Raw genomic sequence first — 21835 nt, 5'->3', positions numbered from 1 at the left:
CGGTAGAGAAGGAATGGGTGACGTTTCGGGTCGAGATCCTTCATCAGTCTGAAGAAGGGTCTCGACCCGAAACGTCACCCATTCCTTCTCTCCAGAGATGTTGCCTGACCTGCTGAGTTTCTCCAGCTTTTTGTGTCTACCTTCGATTTAAACCAGCATCTGTATTTTTTTTCCTACATACTTTATTCACACAATACAATATATCTTTATTGTCATTGTACAGGGGTACAACGAGATTGGGAATGCGCCTCCCATACGATGCAATAAATTCATTAGCTAGTTAGTATTAATTTAAACAACCCAATGAAATAAATTAGAACAGTTTTAAAACAGAATAAAGTGCAAGTAGATCTGTGCCGGTTCACTGTGCGATGTGACCATCCGGCTCAGCAGGACCGGTTCATAGCAGCTATGGCCCTGGGGATGAAGCTGTTCCTGAGTCTGGAGGTGCGGGCGTAGAAGGCCTTGTATCGTCTGCCCGATGGTAGAAGTTCGAACAGACTGTTGCAGGGGTGTGAAGAGTCTTTGTGGATGCTGGTGGCTTTTCTGAGGCATCGTGTGTTGTAGATGCCCTCCAAGGCTGGTAGCTGTGTTCCGATGGTCCTCTGAGCTCTATGGACTACCCGCTGAAGAGCTTTCCTCTCTGCCTCCGTGCAGCTGAGGTACCACACAGGGATGCCATGTGTTAGGATGCTCTCTATGGTGCAGCGGTAGAAGGTCGTCAGCAGCTGTTGGGGTAGCTTCTTCAGTGTTCTTAGGTAGAACAGTCGTTGCTGTACCTTCTTGACCAGCGCAGCAGTGTTATTGGACCATGTTAGGTCCTCCGAAATGTGAGTGCCCAGAAACTTGAAGCTGGACACTCTCTCCACACTGTCCCCGTTGATAGAGATCGGGGCGTATTCCCCGTTATGTGACCTACGGAAGTTGATGATCAGCTCCTTGATCTTGGTGGTATTTAGGGAGAGGTTGTATTCAGAGCACCAGTCCGCCAGGTTCTGCACCTCCGCTCTGTAGTTTGTACTTTAGATTTTTATTTTAGATTTAGAGATACAGCGCGGAAACAGGCCCTTCGGCCCACCGAGTCCGCGCCGCCCAGCGATCCCCGCACATTAACACTATCCTACACCCACTAGGGACAATTATTTTACATTTTTCCCAGTCAATTAACCTACAAACCTGTACGTCTTTGGAGTGTGGGAGGAAACCGAAGATCTCGGAGAAAACCCACGCAGGTCACGGGGAGAACGTACAAACTCCGTACAGACGGCGCCCGTAGTCGGGATCGAACCTGAGTCTCCGGCGCTGCATTCGCTGTAAGGCGGCAACTCTACCGCTGCGCCACCGTGCCGCTCTGTACCAGAGGTACAGTGAAACGCTTCGTTCTGCATCCAACCCTGTAAAATCACACAGCACTCCTCACCAGAGGCAGTACACAATTGCCACCACGTTTTGGAGCCAATAAAGTCACAAACGTTGCACTGAACAGCCCTGTCTACCTATTCCTCCAGTTGCAGAGCGATTGTGAAGCCAATCGCTGAATATCATCCACTGTTGAACAAAGAAGAATGTACTCACTAGATATCGGTGAGACCGAGCGCAGGCTCGGCGATCGTTCGCTCAACACCTCCGCTCAGTCCACCTAAACCTACCTGATCTCCCGGTGGCTCAGCACTTCAACTCCCCCTCCCACTCCCACACCGACCTTGGTGACACCATCTCCTCGCTAACAATGATCTATTCCACATTACCCTTGGACTGCATCCTCTTTGATCTCTCGTTTTCACACCTTATCCTACCACTCCCCTGACTCTCAGTCTGAAGAAAAGGGTCTCAACCCGAAACATCACCCATCCTTTTTCTCCAGAGATGCTGCCTGACCACTGAGTTACTCCAGCACTCTGTGAAACGTCACCTATCCATGTTCTCCACAGATGCTGCCTGACCCGCTGAGTTACTCCAGCACTCTGTGAAACGTCACCTATCATGTTCTCCAGAGATGCTGCCTGACTTATGGGGAGAAAGCAGGAACGGGGTACTGATTGAGAATGATCAGCCATGATCACATTGAATGGCGGTGCTGGCTTGAAGGGCCGAATGGAGTAGACTTGATGGGCCGAATGGCCTAATTCTACTCCTATTGTTTATTGTCTATTGACCCGCTGAGTTACTCCAGCACTCTGTCTCTATCTACTCACAAACATGGTGTCCTCCATTCTCAAGCATGCTCCGATCTACTTTGCATTGCCTTCTCTGAATGAATGAGGCTTCTCATTCGGGGGGACGTGTCTCTCGGTTTGCTCGGCCTAACGCCCTGCTTGGGCTGCTGGAGAAAGTCGAACCTTTGTCCCCAAATCTCAGTGGCCGCTGCCGCTTGCTGCCATTGATGGCACTTTGATCTTCGATTGGCTAACAAAACATTGACCTGCGACACCCGGCACTGAGGTCAGAAGAGTGGGGGGGGGTAGTCATGGAGACCGATGGGAGATGATGTCCACTGGGCATGGGGCCATTGTTGCAGGCAGGGTGGGCACTGAGGTGGGCAGCTGCCCTCGCCAGGCCCTAGCCTCTCCTTCCATCCCCACCTCCATGGAGAGCAATGGCGGCTCGGCGCCACGGACCCGTGTAGCCACGCCACCTCACGGAGCTACAGACCCGTGTAGACACGCCACCTCACGGCGCCAGGACCCGTGTAGACACGCCGCCTCATGGCGCCAGGGACCCGTGTAGACACGCCGCCTCACGGCGCCAGGGACCCGTGTAGACACGCCGCCTCATGGCGCTACAGACCCGTGTAGACACGCCGCCTCACGGCGCCACAGCCCCGTGTAGACACGCCGCCTCATGGCGCCAGGGACCCGTGTAGACACGCCGCCTCACGGAGCCACAGACCCGTGTAGACACGCCGCCTCACGGCGCCACAGCCCCGTGTAGACACGCCGCCTCATGGCGCCAGGGACCCGTGTAGACACGCCGCCTCACGGAGCCACAGACCCGTGTAGACACGCCGCCTCATGGCGCTACAGACCCGTGCAGACACGCCGCCTCATGGCGCCACCGACCCGGGCTCCGCCCTGACCTCAGTTGCTGTCCGTACAAAGCTCGCACGTTCTCCCGTGACCTGCGTGGGTTTTCTCCGGGTGCTCCGGTTCCCCCCCCACACACACGTAACAGGTTTGTAGGGTAATCGCTTGAGTAAGAACTAGACCAAGTGGACCCGTTGGGCCCAAACCTCTCCTGCATTGGTGCAGCACCCTCTCCTCCCCATGCTCCCCCTCCCCAACTTCCCCTCTCCCTCCCCCTCTCCCTCCCCCCACCTCCCTCTCCCTCCCTCCCTCCCCCCAACCTCCCTCCCTCCCCCTTCCCCTCTCCTCCCCCTCTCCCTCCCCCCACCTCCTCTCCCTCCCTCCCCCCCACCTCCCTCTCCCTCCTCTCCCCCCAAACTCCCTCCCTCCCCCTTCCCCCTCTCCCTCCCCCTCTCCCTCCCCCCCATGTCCCTCTCCCTCCCCTCCCCCCCCCACCTCACTCTCCCTCCCTCCCTCCCCCCCAACCTCCCTCCCTCCCCTTCCCCCTCTCCATCCCCCTCGACCCCCCTTATCCACCATCCTCCCCCTCTCCCTCCCTCCCCCCACTCCCCCGCTCCCTCCCCCCACCTCCCTCCCCTTCTCCCTCCCTCCCCCACCCTCCCTCTCTCCCTCACCCCACCTCCCTCCCCCTCCCTCCCTCCCCCTCCCTCCCCCTCTCCCTCCCCCTCCCTCCCTCCCCCCTCCCTCCCCTCCCTCCCCCTCCCCCTCCCTCCCCTCCCTCTCCCTCCCTCCCCCTCCCCCTCCCTCCCCCTCCCACTCCCTCCCCCTCTCCTTCCCTCCTCCCTCCTCCCTCCTCCCTCCCTCCCCTCTCCCTCCCCCTCTCCCTCCCCCTCTCCCTCCCCCCACCTCCCTCTCCCTCTCTCTCCCTCCTCCCCCCACCCTCCCCCTCTCCCTCCCTCCCCCCACCTCCTCTCTCCCTCCCCCCACCTCCCTCCCCCTCTCCCCCCACCTCCCTCTCTTCCTCCCTCCCCCTCTCCCTCCCTCCCCCTCCCTCTCCCCCTCCCCCTCAACCCCCCTTATCCACCCTCCTCACCCTCTCCCTCCCTCCCTCCCCCCTCCCTCCCCACCTCCCTCTCCTTCCCACCCCTCCTCTCCATCTCTCCTCCCCTCCCCCACCTCCCACCCCCTCCCTCTCCCACTCACTCCCTAGTAGATAGATTTAAACTTTAAAATGTGAATAACTTAAAAAATATAACACCGATTTCAATAAAACTACTTTCTTTACCATTAAACCGATGACGGTGAGTAAGGTGGGCCTAAAATTGTCAAGCTGTCGTGTGCTGTTTTGGCTGTAGTTCGATCACAAATAAACAAACACACGAGAGTTTTGGATATAGACTGTAAATTGTCCCCAGTGTTCATGAGGTCATAAGTGATAGGAGTAGAATTAGGCCATTCGGCCCATCAAGTCTACTCCACCATTCACATCACGGCTGTTCTATCTCCCTCCTAACCCCATTCTCCTGCCTTCTCCCCATAACCTCTGACACCCGTATTAATCAAGAATCTATCTATCTCTGCCTTAAATATTTCCACTGACTTGGCCTCCTCAGCCGTCTGTGGCAAAGAATTCCACAGATTCACCACCCTCTGACTAAAGCCATTTCTCCTCATCTCCTTCCTAAAAGAACGTCCTTTAATTCTGAGGCTATGCCCTCTGATCCTAGACTCTCCCACTAGTGGAAACATCCTCTCCACATCCACTGTATCCAAGCCTTTCACTATTTTGTACGTTTCAATGAGGTCCCCCCTCATTCTTTCTAAACTCCAGCGAATACAGGCCCAATGCGGACAAACGCTGTGTGTAAGATATTGCTACAGGGATGGTCGCTAGTCGGCGTGGACTCGGTGGGCCGAAGGGCCTGCTCCATGCTGTATGACTTAAACAATAGTCCCCAACTCCCTGACTGTGGCAACACAAGTAGATGGTAAAGAAGGCACATGGTATGTTTGCCTTCATTGGTCGGGGCTTTGAGTACAAGAGTCAGAAAGTCGGACAGGGCTTTGGTCAGGCTGTGTTTGGAGTATTGTGAAGATAGACACAAAAATGCTGGAGTAACAATAGATAATAGGTGCAGGAGGAGGCCATTTGGCCCTTCGAGCCAGCACCACCATTCAATGTGATCATGGCTGATCATTCTCAATCAGTTCCCCGTTCCTGCCTTCTCCCCATACCCCCTGACTCCGCTATCCTTAAGAGCTCTATCTAGCTCTCTCTTGAATGCATTCAGAGAATTGGCCTCCACTGCCTTCTGAGGCAGAGAATTCCACATATTCACAACTCTCTGAGTGAAAAAGTTTTTCCTCATCACCGTTCTAAATGGCCTACCCCTTATTCTTAAACTGTGGCCCCTGGTTCTGGACTCCCCCAACATTGGGAACATGTTTTCTGCCTCTAACGTGTCCAACCCCTTAATAATCTTATATGTTTCGATAAAATCCCCTAAATTCCAGTGTATACAAGCCTAGCCACTCCAGTCTTTCAACATATGATAGTCCCGCCATTCCGGGAATTAACCTAGTAAACCTAGGCTGCACGCCCTCAATAGCAAGAATATCCTTCCTCAACTTTGGAGACCAAAACTGCACACAGTACTCCAGGTGCGGTCTCACTAGGGCCCCGTACAACTGCAGAAGGACCTCTTTGCTCCTGAACTCAACTCCTCTTGTTATGAAGGCCAACATTCCATTGGCTTTCTTCAGTTTATTGTCACATGCACCAATTAAGGTAGAGTGAAAGATGTAGGAAAAAAACACTGCAGATGCCGGTTACAATCGAAGGTAGACACAACATGCTGGAGTAACTCAGCGGGTCAGGCAGGATCTCGGGAGGGAAGGAATGGGTGACGTTTCGGGTCGAGACCCATTCCTTCTCTCCTGAGATGCTGCCTGACCCGCTGTGTTACTCCAGCATTCTGTGTCTACCCAAGGTACAGTGAAATGTGAGTTCCCATACAGCCACACTAAGTGAAAAGCAACAAGACACACAGCCACATAAAATAAAATGAAACATAAACATGCACGCACGCTGAGTTACTCCAGCACTGTGTGTCCTTTTATGGAAATCAGTGCAATAATATCCGTGCGGAACATGATGCCAGGATAAACTAATCCCTTGTGCCTGCATGTGATCCGTATGCCTCCATTCCCTGGTGTGCATGTGCCTGTCTAAAAGCCTCGTTAACGCCACTATCGTATCTGCCTCCACCACCACCACCCCTGGCAACGCGTTCCAGTCCCCCACGACACTCCAAAGAAAACCCTGCCACGCACATCTCCTTTAAACTTTGCCCCCCCCCCCCTCACCTCAAAGCTGTGCCCTCTAGTCTTTGCCATTTCCACACTGGGGAAAAAGTTACTGACTGTCTGACTGAAGGGCGGCACGGTGGCGCAGCGGTAGAGTTGCCGCCTTACAGTGAATGCAGCGCCGGAGACTCAGGTTCGATCCTGACTACGGGCGCCGTCTGTGCGGAGTTTGTACGTTCTCCCCGTGACCTGCGTGGGTTTTCTCCGAGATCTTCGATTTCCTCCCACACTCCAAAGACGTGCAGGTTTGTAGGTTAATTGAACGTGTAATATGTAAAAAATTGTCCCTAGTGGGTGTAGGATAGTGTTAATGTGCGGGGATCGCTGGGCGGCGCGGACCCGGTGGGCCGAAGGGCCTGTTTCTGCGCTGTATCTCTAAAAAAAATATATAATAACCTTATCTATGCCTCTCATCTATATAATAAAACTCTCGTTTGTTATCTTGTTTGTGACTGAACTTCAGCCAAAACGGTACACTATAGCGCGACAATTTTAGGCCCACCTTACCCACCATCGTCACTTTAGTGATAATGCTAGTCGTTTTATTGAAATCGGTGTTATATTTTTAAAGTTATTCACATTTTAAAGTTTAAAAGGAGGGGAGGGGGAGGGGAGGAGGGAGGGGAAAGGGGGGAGTGGGGGTGAAGGGAGAGGGGAGGGGGGGTTGAGGAGAGAGGGGAGGGGGGGCAATTCAAGGTGCTGCACCAATGCAGAAGAGGTTTGGGCCCAACGGGTCCACTTTGTCCAGTAATTTTATAAACTTCTAAAATCAGGTCTCCCCTCTACCTCCAGTGCTCCAAAGAAACCCATCCAAGTCTGTCCGAGCTTCCTGTAGCTCGCACCCTCCAGTCCAGAGAACGTTCCAGTAAACCTAATGAGAGCTCTGTTTAGATTCATCCAGCCTCCTAATTTGAGGAAGGACGTCCTTGTTTTTGAGGCAGTGCAGCGTAGGTTCACCAGGTTAATCCCCGGGATGGCGGGACTGTCATATCAGGAAAGATTGGAACGACTGGGCTGTATTCACTGGAGTTTAGAAGGATGAGAGGGGATCTTATAGAAACGTATAAAATTATAAAAGGACTGGACAAGCTAGATGCAGGAAAAATGTTCCTAATGTTGGGGGAGTCCAGAACCAGGGGCCACACAGTCTAAGAATAAAGGGGAGGCCATTTAAAACTGAGGTGAGAAGGAACTTTTCCACCCAGAGAGTTGTGAATTTGTGGAATTCTCTGCCACAGAGGGCAGTGGAGACCGATTCACTGGATGAATTTAAAAGAGAGTTAGATAGAGCTCTAGGGGCTAGTGGATATGGGGAGAAGGCAGGCACGGGTTACTGATTGTGGATGATCAGCCATGATCACAATGAATGGCGGTGCTGGCTGGAAGGGCCGAATGGCCTCCTCCTGCACCCATTTTCTATGTTTCTATGTTTCTAACCTCCTCTGCACCCACTCTAAAGCCTCCACATCATTGCTGTAATGTGGGAGAAAGGAACTGTACACTAATATCCAATTGTCCAAATGTTTTGAAGCATCGCACCACATTTTACGCTGATGGAAACATGGCTGAGAGTTTTAACACTGAGAAGAGACACAAAAAAGCGGGACAGGCAGCATCTCTGGAGAGAAGGAACGGGTGACGTTTTGGGTCAGGTCTGAAGAAGGGTCTCGACTAGAAACGTGACTCACTCCATCTCCCCAGAGATGCTGCCTGTCCCGCTGAGTTACTCCAGCATTTTTGTGTCTGTCTACACGAAACAGGGGCAGGCCATTCGGCCCACAGTGTCTGTGCCGAACATGAAGGCAGGCTGAACTATCACCAACCTCAACTAAATGTGTATGAAGGAACTGCAGATGCTGGTTTAAACCGAGGATAGACACAAAATGCTGGAGTAACTCAGCGGGTCAGGCAGCATCTTTGGAGAGAAGGAATGGGTGACGTTTCGGGTCGAGACCCTCCTTCAGACTCTGAAGAAGGGTCTCGACAAGAAACGTCACCCATTCCTTCTCTCCAGAGATGCTGCCTGACCCGCTGAGTTGTGGGAACCACAGTCATAGAGTCCTGAAACATAGAACAGTACAGCACAGGAACAGGCCCTTCGGCCCACAGTATCCATGCTGAACTCTGCCAAGTTAAACTAATCTCCAAAGATATACACAACATGCTGGAGTTTTGGGCGATCACGGTGGCGCAGCGGTAGAGTTGCTGCCTTACAGCGAATGCAGCGCCGGAGACCCGGGTTCCATCCCGACTACGGGTGCTGTCTGTACGGAGTTTGTACGTTCTCCCCGTGACCTGCGTGGGTTTTCTCTGAGATCTTCGGTTTCCTCCCACACTCCAAAGACGTGCAGGTTTGTAGGTTGATCGGCTTGGTAAATGTAAAAATTGTCCCTAGTGGGTTTAGGACAGTGTTAATGTGCGGGAATCGCTGGGCGGCGCGGACCCGGTGGGCCGAAGGACCTGTTTCCACGCTGTATCTCTAAAACTAAACTAAACTCAACGGGACAGGCAGCATCTCTGGAGAGAAGGAATGGGTGACGTAACGGGTCGAGACCCTTCTTCAGACTGAGAGTCAGGGGAGAGGGGAACGAGACATATAGACGGCGATGTAGAGAGATATAGAATTAAGAAATGAAAGAAAAGCAAAAAGAAAGGAGTAAAAAGTGAATTAATAGACAATAGACAATAGGTGCAGGAGGAGGCCATTCGGCCCTTCGAGCCAGCACCGCCATTCAATGTGATCATGGCTGATCATTCTCAATCAGTACCCCGTTCCTGCCTTCTCCCCATACCCCCTCACTCCGCTATCTTTAAGAGCTCTATCTAGCTCTCTCTTGAATGCATCCAGTGAATCGGCCTCCACTGCCTTCTGAGGCAGAGAATTCCACAGATTCACAACTCTCTGACTGAAAAAGTTTTTCCTCATCTCCGTTCTAAATGGCCGACCCCTTATTCTTAAACTATGGCCCCTGGTTCTGGACTCCCCCAACATCGGGAACATGTTTCCTGCCTCTAATGTGTCCAACCCCTTAATAATCTTATATGTTTCGATAAGATCTCCTCTCATCCTTCTAAATTCCAGTGTATACAAGCCTAGTCGCTCCAGTCTTTCAACATATGACAGTCCCGCCATTCCGGGAATTAACCTAGTGAACCTACGCTGCACGCCCTCAATAACAAGAATATCCTTCCTCAAATTTGGAGACCAAATTATTTAACATCAGCTTATTCCGAGCTGCTGGTGGATTAAACACAATCCTTTGTTGTGGAAGCTTGCATTTAGCAAGCCTGGCACGTTATCGCTCAGTAACGGAGCAAGGCGCCTTTCATTTTCTCAGTGGAAGGGGGGGGGGGAAAAGAATTCATAAATGATGACGGACTGACTGACTGTGCAGCATGTGAACCTTGTTACGTTTATTCTGACGTGGCGCAAACTGGAAGCAACGCAGGGAAAAGCAGCTTTATGTGGACTCTGCATCAAGATTAATAGACAATAGACAACAGGTGCGTTCGGCCCTTCGAGCCAGCACCACCATTCAATGTGATCATGGCTGACCATCCACAATCAGTACCCCGTTCCTGCCTTCTCCCCATACCCCCTGACTCCGCTAACGTTAAGAGCTCTATCTAACCTCGTCAGGGGATATGGGGAGAAGGCATCAAGCCTGTACAACCACTTCAAAATCTTATATGTTTCAATAAGATCCCCCCTCATCCTTCTAAATTCCAGTGTGTACAAGCCCAGTCGCTCCAGTCTTTCAATGTACGACAGTCTGCAATCTTTGTGTGTCCCCCACCCCCCCCCAATCTTTGCACATCCCCAATGCTTTCCACAAGTCACTTTAATGTCATGTTTCACGTGTCTTGTGTTTTATGACCGTTACATAGAAACATATACAATAGGTGCAGGAGGAGGCCATTTGGCCCTTCGAGCCAGCACCGCCATTCATTGCGATCATGGCTGATCATCCACAATCAGTAACCCGTGCCTGCCTTCTCCCCATACCCCCTGATTCCACTAGCCCCTAGAGCTCTATCTAACTCTCTTGTTAATCCATCCAGTGAATTGGCCTCCACTGCCCTCTGTGGCAGAGAATTCCACAAATTCACAACTCTCTGGGTGAAAATGTTTTTTTCTCACCTCAGTTTTAAATGGCCTCCCCTTTATTCTTAGACTGTGTGGCCCCTGGTTCTGGACTCCCCCAACATTGGGAACATTTTTCCTGCATCTAGCTTGTCCAGTCCTTTTATAATTCTAGACTGTTGGCAGAGCAATTTCCCACCTGGGATAAATAAAGTTATATCGTTTCGTATCGCATCGTGTCAGAAGGAACTTCTGTAAGATCACGGCTTCCATCAAGTGTTCCCGGTTTCTGACGTTCCAGAGAAAAGAATCCAAGTACGTCCATCCCCTCCTTGGAGGTCATACTTGAGACTTTGGAGTTCAGAGATACAGCAGGGAAACAGGCCCTTCGGCCCACCGAGTCTGCGCCGCCCAGCGATCCCCGCACACTAACACTATCCTACACACTGGCGACAATTTAACCGACAAACCCGCACGATTTTGGAGTGTGGAAGGAAACCGGAGCGCCCGGAGAAAACCCACGCGGGTCACGGGGAGAACAATAGACAATAGGTGCAGGAAGAGGCCATTCGGCCCTTCGAGCCAGCACCGCCATTCAATGTGATCATGGCTGATCATTCTCAATCAGTACCCCGTTCCTGCCTTCTCCCCATACCCCCTGACTCCGCTATCCTTAAGAGCTCTATCCAGCTCTCTCTTGAATGCATTCAGAGAATTGGCCTCCACTGCCTTCTGAGGCAGAGAATTCCACAGATTCACAACTCTCTGACTGAAAAAGTTTTTCCTCATCTCCGTTCTAAATGGCCTACCCCTTATTCTTGGTCAGTGTGGGCAAGTTGGGCCGAAGGGCCTGTTTCCACACTGTACGACAGCATGACCAACTCTGCAGAACCTAGAATGGCATAGTATAGGACATCTTGGGCCGAAGGGCCTTGTGCTCTATGACTCCTTGACTCATGTTTACTCTGTTGAACTCACTGGAGTTTAGAAGGATGAGAGGGGATCTTATAGAAACTTATAAAATTATAAAAGGACTGGACAAGCCAGATGCAGGAAACATGTTCCCAATGTTGGGGGAGTCCAGAACCAGGGGCCACACAGTCTAATAATAAAGGGGAGGCCATTTAAAACTGAGGTGAGAAGAAACTTCACCCAGAGAGTTGTGAATTTGTGGAATTCTCTGCCATAGAGGGCAGTGGAGGCCAAATCACTGGATGAATTTAAAAGACAGTTAGATAGAGCTCTAGGGGCTAGTGGAATCAAGGGATATGGGGAGAAGGCAGGCACGGGTTACTGATTGTGGATGGTCAGCCGTGATCACAATGAATGGCGGTGCTGGCTCGAAGGGCCAAATGGCCTCCTCCTGCACCTATTTTTCTATGTTTCTATCGGCTCAAAATCATTATTTTGAAAGTATAGACTCCACATCATGTAACTTAATAATTGGCGTGCAAAATTCCCCAGAGTATAATCTAACTCATCAAATGATTCCTGGGAAACAAGTCCCCACATGTAATGAATGCTGGAGGGCGTGTCGGGAGGTTTCTTAGCTGAGCATTAATTAATTTGGGTGTACTCAGTATGGAATTTGGGTGTACTCAGCACAGGCCTATGCTGTTCCCCTGGGTAACTACCTACGACTGTTATTTAGTTTAGTTTAGTTTTAGAGATACAGCGCGGAAACAGGCCCTTCGGCCCACCGGGTCCGCGCCGACCAGCGATCCCCGCACACTAACACTATCCTACACACACACTAGGGACAATTTGTTTTTTCTTACCAAGCCAATTAACCCACAAACCCGCACGTCTTTGGAGTGTGGGAGGAAACCGGACCTCACTCCGCTATCCTTAAGAGCTCTATCCAGCTCTCTCTTGAAAGCATCCAACGAACTGGCCTCCACTGCCTTCTGAGGCAGAGAATTCCACACCTTCACCACTCTCTGACTGAAAAAGTTCTTCCTCATCTCCGTTCTAAATGGCCTACCCCTTATTCTTAAACTGTGGCCCCTTGTTCTGGACTCCCCCAACATGTTTCCTGCCTCTAATGTGTCCAATCCCCTAATTATCTTATATGTTTCAATAAGATCCCCCCTCATCCTTCTAAATTCCAGTGTATACAAGCCCAATCGCTCCAGCCTTTCAACATACGACAGTCCCGCCATTCCGGGAATTAACCAAGTGAACCTACGCTGCACGCCCTCACAGCGAATGCAGCGCCGGAGACCCGGGTTCCATCCCGACTACGGGCGCTGTCTGTACGGAATTTGTACGTTCTCCCCGTGACCTGCGTGGGTTTTCTCCGGGCGCTCTGGTTTCCTTCCACACTCCAAAGACGTGCGGCTTTTAATTTAGACAATAGACAATAGGTGCAGGAGGAGGCTATTCGGCCCTTCGAGCCAACACCGCCATTCAATGTGATCATGGCTGATCATTCTCAATCAGTACCCCGTTCCTGCCTTCTCCCCATACCCCCTGACTCCGCTATCCTTAAGAGCTCTATCTAGCTCTCTCTTGAATGCATTCAGAGAATTGGCCTCCACTGCCTTCTGAGGCAGAGAATTCCATTTAATTGGCTTCTGTAAATTGTAAATTGTCCCACGTGTGTGTAGGATAGTGCTAGTGTATGGGGCGATCACTACTCAGTGTGGACTTGGGGGGCCAAATGGCCTGTTTCCATGCTGTATCTCTAAAGTCTAAAATAAAGTTTAAAGATGCTTTAAACAGCAGTAGACACACAATGCTGGAGTAACTCAGCAGGTCAGGCAGCATCTCGGGAGAGAAGGAACGGGTGTCGTTTCGGGTCGAGACCCTTCTTCAGACTGATGTCAGGGGAGGGGGCGGGACAAAGATAGGATGTAGACAGAGGCAGGAAGACTCGTGGGGGAACTGGGAAGGGGGAGGGGATAGAGAGGGAAAGCAGGGACTATCTGAAGTTAGAGTAGTCAGTGTTCATACCGCTGGGCTGTAAACTACCCAAGTGAAATATGAGGTGCTGTTCCTCCAATTTGCGCTGGGCCTCACTCTGACAATGGGGGAGGCCCAGGACAGAAAGGTCAGACTGGGAGTGGGAGGGGGAGTTGAAGTGCTGAGCCACTGGGAGATCAGGTTGGTTAAGGGGGACTGAGCGGAGGTGTTGAGCGAAACGATCGCCGAGCCTGCGTTTGGTCTCGCTGATGTAGAGAAGTTGACACCTGGAACAGCGGATACAGTAGATACTTTAAACAGCAGTGTTGGCCTGATAGATGGATGAAAGGAGGTCAGGGAGTGGGCGTTTCCACAATTACATGACTATGCAGAGAATGAGTCAGTGAACAAAAATTGTCTCCTTGTTTAAAAAAAATGGCAATGACAAAAATAAACTGAACAAAACTGGATTAAACTTTGTGATTTGCTCCACATTGGTTCCCATTGCTGGTGGGCTTTGAGGAGGTCGCCAACTGTCCCGTATTAGCCGGGACATCCCGTATTTTGGGCTGAAGCGGTTTGTCCTGCACGAGACCGCCCTTGTCCCATATTAGGCCCGGACGGCGTTGTAGGCCCGGACGCTGTAGGCCCAGACACTGTAGGCCCGGACACCGTGGGCCCGGACACTGTAGGGCCAGACGCAGTAGGCCTTGGCACTGTAGGCCCGGACACCGTGGGCCCGGACACCGTAGGCCCGGACACCGTAGGCCTGGACACCGTAGGCCCGGACACTGTAGGCCCGGACACTGTAGGCCCGGACACTGTAGGCCCGGACACTGTAGGCCCAGACACTGTAGGCCCGGACGGTGTCAAGAGAGAGTTAGAAACATAGAAAATAGGTGCAGGAGGAAGCCATTTGGCCCTTCGAACCAGCACCACCATTCATTGTGATCATGGCTGATCGTCCACAATCAGTAACCCGTGCCTGCCTTCTCCCCATAACCATTGATTCCACTAGCCCCGAGAGCTCTATCTAACTCTCTTTTAAATCCATCCAGTGAATTGGCCTCCACTGCCTTCTGTGGCAGAGAATTCCACGAATTCACAACTCTCTGGGTGAATTTAGCTCTTGGGGCTAACGGAATCAAGGGATATGGGGGGAAAAGCAGGAACGGGGTACTGATTGTGGATGATCAGCCATGACCATATTGCGGCACGGTGGCGCAGCGGTAGAGTTGCTGTTTTACAGCGAATGCAGCGCCGGAGACTCAGGTTCGATCCTGACTACGGGTGCTGCACTGTAAGGAGTTTGTACGTTCTCCCCGTGACCTGCGTGGGTTTTCTCCGAGATCTTCGGTTTCCTCCCACACTCCAAAGACGTACAGGTATGTAGGTTAATTGGCTGGGTAAATGTAAAAATTGTCCCTAGTGGGTGTAGGATAGTGTTAATGTGCGGGGATCACTGGGCGGCACGGACTTGGAGGGCCGAAAAGGCCTGTTTCCGGCTGTATATATATGATGATATGATGATGAATGGCGGTGCTGGCTCTATTTTCTATGTTTCTATGTTTAACTAAACTAAACTAAACTAAGGTCTTCCCTCAACATCTGACGTTCCAGGGAACACAGTCCAAGTCTTTCATGGCAGTGTTTGTGGAAAGCCCCATCTTAACAAACTAGCTGGAGTCGGAACACTTTGTTCTGTTTACCTTGATCCTATCACAGAGGTTCTGTGGGTGCTTCCCAAAGCTGGGTTTGGCAAAGAACGCCAAGCTTCCTCCTTTAAACAAGATGTAAACTCAATACAGACAAAGATATACACGGCTCTTCTTGAGTGAAGGCAGGGCCACCGAACCACATGAGCAGGCAGGGTTGTGGAGCGACTCACTTGTGTTATTTATTCTTGGGGCGTGGGGAGACAGTTGTCAAATTTATTGGTCTTTATGAACAGGAGCTCACCTGCAGGGAAGGTATGGTGGTACCAGAGTTAGGGGTTGCCAACTTCCTCACTCCCAAATAAGGGACAAAGGGTGACATCACCGCCCCGCGCCCCACGTGACCTCACCCAGCCTGCGGACACTTGCTCCCGCTCCACCAATGGCGGCCGCCCGGGCCGGGAGGTGGGTTGCTATGCAACCTCCGTTAGGCGGTGCCCGGGCCTACAGTGTCCAGGCCTACAGTGTCCAGGCCTACAGTGTCCGGGCCTACAGTGAGCGGGCCCACAGTGAGCGGGCCCACAGTGTCCGGGCCCACAGTGTCCGGGCCTACAGTGTCCGGGCCCACAGTGTCCGGGCCCCCAGTGTCCGGCCCACAGTGTCCGGGCCTACAGTGTCCGGGCCTACAGTGTCCGGGCCCACAGTGAGCGGGCCCACAGTGTCTGGACCTACAGTGTCCGGGCCTACAGTGTCCGGGCCTACAGTGTCCGTGCCTACACTGTTCAGGCCTACAGTGTCCGGGCCTACAGTGTCCGGGGCCTACAGTGTCCGGGCCTACACTGTTCAGGCCTACAGTGTCTGGACCTACAGTGTCCGTGCCTAAAGCGCCATCCCGGCCTAATACGGGACAAGGGCGGTCCCATACGGGACAAACCAATTTAGCCCAAAATACGGGATGTCCCGGCTAATACGGGACAGTTGGCAACCCTAACCAGAGTGGACACATAGTATTTAGTTTAGTTTAGTTTACTTTAGTTTAGAGATACAGCGCGGAAACAATCCCTTCGGCCCGCTGAGTCCGCGCCGACCAGCGATCCCCGCACACTAACACTATCCGACACCCACTAGGGACAATTTTTACATTTACCCAGCCAATTAACCTACATACCTGTACGTCTTTGGAGTGTGGGAGGAAACCGAAGATCTCGGGAAAACCCACGCAGGTCACGGGGAGAACGTACAAACTCCGTACAGACAGCACCCGTAGTTAGGATGGAACCTGAGTCTCCGGCGCTGCATTCGCTGTAAGGCGGCAACTCTACCGCTGCCAGCAAAGTCTGACCAATGAGATAGATGGGAGGTCAGGACTACTCTCTAGATGGTGATAGGATGGTTCAGTTGCCTGATAACAGCCGGGAAGAAACTGTCCCTGAATCTGGAGGTGTGCGTTTTCACACTTCTGTACCTCTTGCCCGATGGGAGAGGGGAGGAGAGGGAGTTTTGTGTCTATCTTCGGTTTCAACCAGCATGTGCAGTTCTTTCCCAAACCAACTCAATGGATATCTTTAAGGCAGAGATAGGTAGGTAGGTAGGTGGGTGGGTGGGTGGGTGGGTGGGTGGGTGGGCGGTCGGTGGGCGGGCAGGCGGGCAGGCGGGCAGGCGGGCAGGCGGGCAGGCGGGCAGGCGGGCAGGCGGGCAGGCGGGCAGGCGGGCAGGCGGGCAGGCGGGCAGGCGGGCAGGCGGGTAGGCGGGTAGGTGGGTAGGTGGGTAGGTGGGTAGGTAGGTAGGTAGGTAGGTAGGTAGGTTGATTCTTGATTAGTGCGGGTGTCAGAGGTTATGGGGAGAAGGCAGGAGAATGGGGTTAGAAGGGAGAGATAGATCAGCCATGATTGAATGGGGGAGTAGACTTGATGGGTCGAATGGCCTAATTCTGTTCCTATCACACCAGGAACCTTCCTTATGTATTCCAGTACTGAGCCCCGGGGATTGCAGGGCCTAGAATCGAACCATCAGTGCCTGCTGTTTAGGAGCATCCAGTTGCATGCTTGCACGCCTCCCTCACTTTTTTCCGCGCGTGTACACTTCCTTTCCCCACACCGTCAGATCTCCAGTGAACACTGGTGTAAACCTCAGGTGTAAACCTCAGGTGTACCTGGGACCCAGGTGACAACCGAGGAACCCGTAAACAGCCAAAGCTCAGGTGGAGGGCAGAAGAAAACAAGCTCAGCTCAGATTTAGGTTCAGCTTAGTTTATTGTCATGTGTACCGAGGTTCAGTGAGCGGCCTGGACAGAGTGGATGTGGAGAGGATGTTTCCACTAGTGGGAGAGTCTAGGACCAGAGGGCACAGCCTCAGAATTAAAGGACGTTCTTTTAGGAAGGAGATGGGGAGGAATTTCTTTAGTCAGAGGGCGGTGAATCTGTGGAATTCTTTGCCACAGGAGGCTGTGGAGGCCAAGTCAGTGGATATTTTTAAGGCAGAGATAGATAGATTCTCGATTAGTTATGGGGAGAAGGAAGGAGAATGGGGTTAGGAGGGAGAGATAGATCAGCCTCGATTGAATGGCGGAGTAGACTTGGGCCGATTGGCCTAATTCTACCCCTATTACTCATGACCTTACGACTGTGAAAAGCTTTTTTTGCGTGCTAACCAGTCAGCAGAAAGACAACACGCGACTACAATTGAGCCGTCCACAGTGTACAGATACAGGATAAAGGGAATAACGTTTAATGCAAGGTAAAGCCAGTAAAGTCCGATCAAGGATAGTCCAAGGGTCTCCAATGAGGTAGATCGTAGTTCAGCACTGCTCTCTGATTGTGGTAGGATGGTTGTGACTTTTTTTTTTTAAAGAGATACAGCGCAGAAACAGGCCCTTCGGCCCACCGGGTCCGCGCCGCCCAGCGATCCCCGCACATCAACACTATCCTACACCCACTAGGGACAATTTTTACATTTGCGCAGCCAATTAACCTACAAACCTGTACGTCTTTGGAGTGTGGGAGGGAACCGAAGATCTCGGAGAAAACCCACGCAGGTCACGGGGAGAACGTACAAACTCCGTACAGACGGCGCCCGTAGTCGGGATCGAACCTGAGTCTCCGGCGCTGCATTCGCTGTAAAGCAGCAACTCTACCGCTGCGCCACCGTGATCATTATAAAGTCACACAGCATTAGGGGTGCCAACTTCCTCACTCCCAAATAATGGAAAATAGGTGACGTCACCGCCCCGCGCCTCACATGACCTCACCCAACCAGCGGCCACGTGCTCCCGCTCCACCAATGGCGGCCGCTCGGGTCGGGAGGCGGGTTGCCACGAAACCTCTGTTTGGCGAACCCACTCGGCCCCGCTCCCCGAACACACTCGTTAGCCTACACTGTCCGGGCCTACAGAGTCCGGGCCTACAGAGTCCGGGCCTACAGTGTCCGGTCCTACAGTGTCCGGGCCTACAGTATCCGGGCCTACAGTGTCCGGGCCTACACTGTCCGGGCCTACAGAGTCCGGGCCTACACTGTCCAGGCATACTCTGTCCGGGCCTACAGTGTCCGGGCCTACACTGTTCGGGCCTACAGTGTCCCGGCCTACAGCGCCCCCTGGGCCTAATACGGGACAAGGGCGGTCCCGTACGGGACAAACAAATTTAGCCGAAAATATGGGATGTCCCGGCTAATACGGGACAGTTGGCGACTGTACACAGCATGGAGGTTCATAAGTTCATAAGTCATAGGAGCAGAATTAGGCCATTCGGCCCATCGAGTCTACTCCGCATGGCTGATCTATCTCTCCCTTTTAACCCCATTCTTCTGCCTCCTCTCTATAACCCTTGACACCCGTACTAATCAAGAATCTATCAATCTCCGCCTTAGAAATACCCACTGACCTGGCCTCCACCTCCCATCCAGCCCCCCCTCACAACTCAACCCCTCCAACCCCGGCAACATACTTAAAATCTTTGTTTAACCTCCTTTGTTTTAGTTTTAGGTTTATTACCATTGTCACATGTGCCGAGGTACAGTGAAAAGCTTTGTTCTGAATGCGATCCAAACAGGTCCCATAAATACAATCAAGCTAAACTCAAGAACAACAGGTAGAGCAAAGGGGGAGATATAGAGTGCAGAATATAGTTCTCAGCATTGTAGCGCATCAGTTCCACAGACAAAGTTCAATGTCCGCAATGGGGTAGAGGTGAATCGGACAGTACCCTAGTTTATGGAAGGGCCGTTCAGAAGCCTGATAACAGAGGGGAAGAAGTTGTTCCTGAGTCTGGTGGTGCGCGCTTTCAAGCTTCTGTACCTTCTGCCCGACAGGAGCGGGGAGAGGGAGGAGTGACCGGGGTGGGAGTTTAAGGACATCCTTCCGATAGTAGGGTGGCCTGAACTGCACACAGTGCTCCAAACGTGGCCTCACCAACGTAGGCTCAGCAGGTTAATTCCCGGGATGGCGGGACTGTCGTACGTTGAAAGAATGGAGCGACTGGGTTTGTACACGCTGGAATTTAGAAGGATGAGAGGGAGAAACATATACGATTATTAAGGGATTGGACACGCTAGAGGCAGGAAACGTGTTCCCGATGTTGGGGGAGTCCAGAACCAGGGGCCACACAGTTTAAGAATAAGGGGTAGGCCATTTAGAACGGAGATGAGGAAAAACATTTTCACCCAGAGAGTTGTGAAGCTGTGGAATTCTCTGCCTCAGAAGGCAGTGGAGGCCAATTCTCTGAATGCTTTCAAGAGAGAGTTAGATAGAGCTCTAAAGGATAGTGGAGTCAGGGGGTATGGGGAGAAGGCAGGAACGGGGTACTGATTGAGAATGATCAGCCATGATCACAGTGATGGCGGTGCTGGCTTGAATGGCCTCCTCCTGCACCTATTGTCTATTGTCTATGATACAACTGCTGTACTCAATACTCGAGCCAATGATGGCAGGCACTCTGAGTGCCTTCTTCACCACCCTGTCTACCTGCGTGTCCCTGCACCCTGGGGCCTCTCTGTCCTCCAACATCTCACGTCCATCTTGGTTCCAACTTGAGTTAGCAACGATCACACACCACTCGAAAGTGGTTACTACAGACCGGAACATTTGAGATCGTGCTGAGAAAAGTGCTGGCATTGCAGTCCAGTCCTTCACAGTCCACATTTCCCACAGTCCCCAATAAATAACTCCCTTTCAGAAACAGAAGTGTACGCCTCGTCCAAGACCCATCCTGAACCACAAAGAGAAAGATTCACCATTTGTTAGAGAGCGCGTTTCATTCACATTCTCCCTCGCTGGGCTCCCTCTCCCTCTCTCTGTATCTCTCTCTCTCTCTCTCTCTCTTCCTTGATTAGTTCATGCTGGATTGAATGGAGCCGACAAGGTCAAATATTTGCATCTATTCCCACAGAAACCAACTATTAATATTCCGTTTGGCAGCGGCCGAGGTTTGCGAAATGGAAACCAGCTCGGGAGGAACGGGAACAGCAGATGGAGTGGGGAATCTGGCGCTGAGATTGTGGGGGTGAAATCGCACCGAATGTCGCGTTTAACCGTTTAGCTGCACGGTATTCAGAACGTCCACGTCCCTGTACCGCAATGATGTACAGAGGGAATGGTGGGGCGCACGAACAACAGCTCCCAGAAAGTGGGATTGGGCAACACAAGTAGATAGAGTGGTAATGAAGGCGTACGGCACGCTTGCTTTCATCGGTCCGGGCGTTGAGTATAAGAGTCAGGAAGACACGAAGCAGCTTTGCGGGGCGGCACGGTGGCGCAGCGGTAGAGTTGCTGCCTCACAGCGCCAGAGACCCGGGTTCCATCCCGACTACGGGCGCGGTCTGTGCGGAGTTTGTACGTTCTCCCCGTGACCTGCGTGGTTTTTCTCCGGGTGCTCCGGTTTCCTCCCGCACTCCAAAGACGTGCAGGTTTGTAGGTTAATTGGCTTGGTATAATTGTACATTGTCCCCAGTGTGTGTAGGTATAGTGTACGTTTAGAGATGCAGCGCGGAAACAGGCCCTTCGGCCCACCGGGTCCGCGCCGACCAGCGATCCACGCACATTAACACTATCCTACACCCACCAGGGACAATTTTTACAATTACCAAGCCAATTAACCTACAAACCTGCACGTCTTTGGAGTGCGGGAGGAAAGCGAAGATCTCGGAGAAAACCCACGCAGGTCACGGGGAGAATGTACAAACTCCGTACAGACAGCACGCGTAATCGGGATGGAACCCGGGTCTCCGGCGCTGCATTCGCTGTAAGGCTCTAGTGTCCCTAGTGGGTGTAGGATAGTGTGTGTGTGTGTGTGTGTGTGTGTGTGTGTGTGTGTGTGTGTGTGTGTGTGTGGGGATCGCTGGTCGACATGGACTCAGAGGGCCGAACGGTCTGTTTTCATGCAGTATCTCTAAACTAAACTAAGATCTAAGCTAAACTAAAGTCGCCTGGACTTGAAGTGGTGCCATGGGAGAGGTTGAGCCATGAGATAGCATGTGTGGGGCCAAAAGGAAATGATCTAATTTGCAAATGATCTCAACGCCAACTTGCCAGCTGACTATTTGCGTACTAGCCACAGAGACAGATCTACAATCACATATTACAATCGATACACCCTCTTAAATCTCCACTCTTACAGCAACATTTCTTACTTTAACTATAAGAAACGTTCGTGCACTAAAAGATCTTCCCTTATCATGTATCTACGCACTGTGGACGGCTCGATTTGTACAGTCTTTCCGCTAACTGGTTAGCACACAACAAAAGCTATTCACTGTACCTCGGTACACGTGACAATAGACATAGAAACATGGAAAATAGGTGCAGGAGGAGG

General features: G+C 52.0%; 1 protein-coding gene across 1 annotated transcript in view; it reads right to left on the bottom strand.

Moving 5' to 3' along the window:
- LOC144597534 (uncharacterized) overlaps positions 1 to 21835 on the bottom strand; it is an 84048-nt gene that overhangs the window by 54557 nt on the left and 7656 nt on the right. The window lies entirely within an intron of this gene.

This window comes from Rhinoraja longicauda, chromosome 10 (assembly GCF_053455715.1).
Source record: "Rhinoraja longicauda isolate Sanriku21f chromosome 10, sRhiLon1.1, whole genome shotgun sequence".
NCBI lineage: Eukaryota > Metazoa > Chordata > Chondrichthyes > Rajiformes > Arhynchobatidae > Rhinoraja > Rhinoraja longicauda.
Note: the sequence above shows the minus strand (reverse complement) of the source record. Positions and strands in the feature narration are given on the sequence as shown.